Genomic DNA, 4,835 nt, shown 5'->3' on the forward strand with positions numbered 1-4,835 from the left:
GGGGTAGAGCGGGGTGGGGGGGGGACGTTTTAAGACCGCTGCCGGCCCGTAAACAGATGTGAGGTTTGTTTAGGAAAGCGGCTCTAGATGTGCGACGGGCGATGCGATAAAGCTGGGGGCCGATCGGGGCTCCCTGCAGCTCTGACGCTGCGCTGCATACGCATTGCTGGGGGGCGCGGGGGGAGCGCGGTGCTTTCCTTCTCCCAAACCCCGCTGCCTTTGGAGAGGCGGATTCAGCCCTAAATTTGACAGCGGGGTTTGGTGCTCGGTGGGTTCCCCTTTTGCTTCAGTGCCCCCGGAGGGGCGAGGGGGAGGGAGGCTTGGGGGGGACACACAAAGAGCTGCTGGGCAGGGGATCGGCAGCTCCCAACCTCCCAACCTCCGGTCCCAAATACCCAACAAGACGGAGGGAGGCGGCTCCTGGAGCCGCGGTGCCGCCCCGAGACGTCTCCGTGCTCGCAGGGCTCCTCCCGCCCGGCCCGATCGTGCCCCAAACCCGGTGGCAGCCAGGCCAGCCCTCTCCCCCCCTCCCCTTTTCCTCGATACCCCCCGTTCCGCACCCCACATCGCACCGGCTGCTCCGCACCAGCGCCGCGCGAAGCCCCAAGCTGCCGCTCCCCGGCCCTATAAAACCAGAAACCTACAGCTCTACGAACATACAGACCTATAACCCTACAGCTCTACAAACCTATAGATCTATAACCCTATAGATCTACAAACCTATAGCTCTACAATCCTATAGATCCATAGACCTATCCACAAACCCATCGATCCGTAGATGTATAGATCTATACCAGAGGGTGCATATATATAATGCCACGATCCGGGGCTCGTCCCTACAGCCGGGCTCAGGTTGTCCCGGCTCTATGCAGACCCCTCCGACCGCTCTCGCAGGGCACACAGATCCCTCCCGGCTCGAAATAACAACAAAAATCCTTTAAAAATACCCCTGCGCGTTTGGCGCATTTACCCATCCATCTATTCACCCGTTCATCCGCCGACTGCGTTCACCCAATTAGCCCTTTCCCCACGCTGAAACATTTCCCTCCTGTTTCGTTTCCTCCCTAAACATTTTATTTGTGTGCGCGATTTTTAACCAATTCTCAGCTCGGTCCCGCGGAGCAACTTGGAAATGAGTTCTCCCTCCGTCCCCAGCCCCGATCTCTCTCGCTGTTCGCATCCTCCGTTCCCATGCGGGAGAAAACGGCCCCGCAGCGGCCGCTGACCGCCCCCCGGGTGAGGAGCAGCGTGGGAAGGACGCGGTTCGTTGCCCGGAGCGCCGTCCGGCCCCGTTTCGTTTGCAGCGCCGTGATTTCTTTTCGGCAGGTCGCTCCCCGAAATCACAGCGATTCACTTCGAGATTTTACTTCTTCGTTTATCGATTTCTTCGTTAATTGGTTGATCGATTTCCCCCGCGCTCCGCCGCATCCCCGACTTCAGCTTTCGTTTTTAATTATAATGGTTAAGATAAATAAATGTTTGTGGGGGTGCGATAAGAGCTCAGTTTCCCCCGACCCCCCTCCCGTCCGCTCCTTTGCCCCCGCAGCATTTTCGATGCTCGGCGCTGCGGCGCTTTGCCCGAACAGGGACGTGGGTCCGGGTTCTGCTGGTTTTGGCTCTGTTTTGTTGTCATTTGGAAAGGCAAAGCAAAGGCACTGCTTGAGATCTCTGCTCCTGGCGGTGCTGCTCGCAGAGCTGTAACCGTTTTCCATCGAAATTCTCTCTTTTTTTTTAAATAAAAGAAAAGAAAGAGGTGATGTGCGCTAGAAATTCAACACAGGGCTTCTCTGCTAGGGGAAATCCGGGAGATCTTGCATGGAGCAGAGACACAGACGGGAATCCAAACCAGGCACAACTGGGCAGGCGGCTGCTTTGGGGAGAAAAAGACACATCGATGCATTCAATTCTGTCTCCTTTCTCGGCACACCGATAGCTCCCCACACCCACAAATTTACCCACAGGCACACAGAAATCACGCTGTGCATTTAGGCAGGAGTGTATCTACGTGTTTATACACCACAAGCGTTCCTGCAAACGTCCAACAGGTTTTAAGCCCCATCTGCATGCAGTGTTTGTATTTAGGCATGTATAACCTCAATGGAAACATTCCAATTGATTCCCTCACGTGCAAAAAAAACCAAACCAAACCAAAACCAAACTAAAAAACAACCCCAAAGTATACATCTTCACACTGCACAAAGCGCTGCTGTTGCTTCTATTTGCCTTCACTGCCCTTCTGTCTATTAGTTCTATTATTTCCATAGGTGCTCATAACTATGTTCCTGGTCTGTCTCCCCCAATCTCTCCCAGCCACATTTCCAGCTGCTCTGGAGTCCCCATTTTGGGTTCAATGGGACTGGGAGCTGTTCCAGAGCGGGGATACAATTCCCACAAATCGTTCCTCCCTCCACCCCCCCCACCCCTTTTTTTTTTCCTTCCCTTTGCTCCCTGAACCTAAAGAGAAGAAATCTCTTTTGGACGGAGATTTCTAATTCCCTCTTTCTGAGCCCCCAAATCTTTTGCCATCACCCGGTTCTCTCTTCTCCCTGCTCAGAGCCCAACATTTAGGAGTACCTCGGAGCCCTCCCCCCAAATGCATCACAAACCCAGGGTTCTGGGCTCTATATGCCTGGGAACTCATGGATGTGGGTATTAGGGAACATTCAGGGTATGAGCACCATTCTCAGGGAGCAGAGATCCCCAGACGCCCGTAGGACCCCCTCCATTGAGCTGCTCCACATTCTCCCACTAAACCTTTAGATTCGGTGGCTTCTGACAGACATTGGGGCAGCAGCTTGGAGAAATTCCCTTGACTGTCCCAAAGGAACAGTTTCATTCCAAAACAGACTGGGGTGCTGGTTGCCCTGTGCCCCCGCCTTGTCCCCTCTGCAAGGTGGGCACCATTTGGGTGCGTGGAAAGGTTGGACTTTGCCTGGCTGTGCGATCGTGCCTATGCTTTGATTTCATTATTTTATTCTTTCCCCCTCCACCCCCCTTTTTTTTTTTTTTTTTTTTTGGCATGGCAATGAAACCTGGTGCCCGACTGATGGTGCAAGAGACACCAACACCTCCCCCCCCCCCCCCACACACACACATATACACACACACACACCCTTCCAACACCACCACCTCTTTCCTCTCATCGCCGCCCACTTCCACGTGACGTGGGCAAACCACTCAGCGAGTGGGACTGGGGAGCTGGGCCATACTGGGGAGAGGGGAAAAGTTTGGGTTTTTTGGGTTAGGGGGAACGCGGACAAAACCCCATTAACCCTCTGCAGCCCATCGGCGCAGCAGGAGCCCGGCATCCCTTTGCCCTCTGCCTCCCCGAGAACGAGGGCTGCCCCACGCGACAGGGGCTGCCTCACACAGCGAGGGGACCCCCCCGGACCCCCCGCCACCTCCTGCCCCCAGCACTAAGGTGGGTCTCATTCCCCATCCCCTCTCCTTCCACTCGCTGCAGCCTCATTAAGCCCCTTCCTCTTGGCCTCCCCCTATAACTTCCTTCTATTGTTTCTTCGGACTCAATTTTGGTTTGGGTCCTATGATTATTATTATTATTATTATTATTATTATTATTATTGCTGACAAGACAGGAATTCACTCCTTTTCCCACCCCTCCGTGGGATCCTGCTCCTCTTTGGAGACCCCAATGGGAACTGGGCTCATGCTAAGCTGACGACACACCATCCCATCCGCCCTCTGCATTTTGGGATGAAGCAGAGCCCCCCTAAACCCCCTTTTTTCCCCACTCCGCTGCCATCCTTACCCGCTCCTGAAGCACTGCAGGACTCGGCCTCCAGCTTCTCCCCCTTCCCTCAGCCGCTCTCCTGCTGTCCTGCTGGGTATCAGCCCTTATCTCGTGGTTATCTCTCCTGCTGCTAAATTCAGCCCGGCAGAAGGGGTTCAACCTGGGGGATCTGCTGGTTCAACCCAAATCAGTCCCAGGAGTTGGTTCTCTGGCCGTAGTTCTCCACTCCAGACGGCCCTGGGTTTTCTAGGATCCATCCGCTGCACAGAAAACAGCAGCTCATTTTGCTTTGCTCCCCTTCCAGCGGCGTTTAGTGGGATTTCGCCTTTGTGAGCAATGAGTGGTGAGCCCCGAAACTGAGCTTTCTGCCCCCAAACTTTCTGCCCCCCCAGAACGCAGTGCCTGCTCCATCCTACAGCCCAACCTCGCGTCCCCAGTGTGTCCTCCACGTGTGAAAAGAGCATTACAACCCTGTGGGAGGGGGAATTGGGCAGGGGGCTGCTCCCCACTGAAGCAGAGGCACTCTCGTGGCTGTGGGGTGACACGGACACACGTGGGGCAGGGCAGCTGGAGGCCACGCAAAAGCTTAATTTAATTCCCACCCGCTCCCCCCCAGACCCCTCCCTGCAGTTCTCAGCCTCTCCACATCAAACACCAGCCCCGGGGGGGGGGGGGGGTGGCCATTAGCAGCTTAAAGCACCGGCCCTACCTGCGGGACAAAGGTTTTGCTCCAGGGCTTCTCTGTCTCTCACCTTTCCCGGCTGCTCCCCCCCTTCCCTGACTTCTCCATCTCACCTCCCCCCCAGCCCTAGGCCCTGCTCTAACCTCCTTACCCCCCCCCACCTCGCCCCGAGGTGGGTTCCTGCATCCCCTTCCCATCGCCCGGTGCTGGTGTAGGACGGGCCGGGGGGGGGAGGGGGGGTTGGACGGGGAGGAGACTGCCCGAGGGTTTTAAGCAGCCCGGCCCCGCTGTTGAGGGGGGGGAGCCGATGGATGGATCCCGGTGGGAGAAGCTAAGGCCAAGCAGGAGCTAAAGGGACCGGGACTGCTGGCTGGGGACCTGCTGAAGGTGGAGAAGGTGGGT

The 4,835-nt window shown here is 56.2% G+C and overlaps 1 long non-coding RNA gene across 3 annotated transcripts; it reads right to left on the reverse strand.

Moving 5' to 3' along the window:
- Positions 1 to 1,051: 1,051 nt before the first annotated feature.
- LOC146545124 (uncharacterized) lies at positions 1,052 to 4,658 on the reverse strand. 3 transcript variants are annotated; one of them, XR_014881708.1, is made up of 3 exons: positions 4,585 to 4,658; positions 3,770 to 4,011; positions 1,052 to 1,870 (listed from the first exon to the last, which is right to left on the reverse strand). It is a non-coding gene; the product is annotated as an uncharacterized LOC146545124 (long non-coding RNA). The 3 variants fall into 3 exon arrangements; XR_014881710.1 differs by having other exon boundaries at positions 4,577 to 4,638; XR_014881709.1 differs by having other exon boundaries at positions 4,461 to 4,601.
- Positions 4,659 to 4,835: the final 177 nt, after the last annotated feature.

Source organism: Meleagris gallopavo, chromosome 2 (assembly GCF_905368555.1).
Source record: "Meleagris gallopavo chromosome 2, MGAL_WU_HG_1.1, whole genome shotgun sequence".
NCBI lineage: Eukaryota > Metazoa > Chordata > Aves > Galliformes > Phasianidae > Meleagris > Meleagris gallopavo.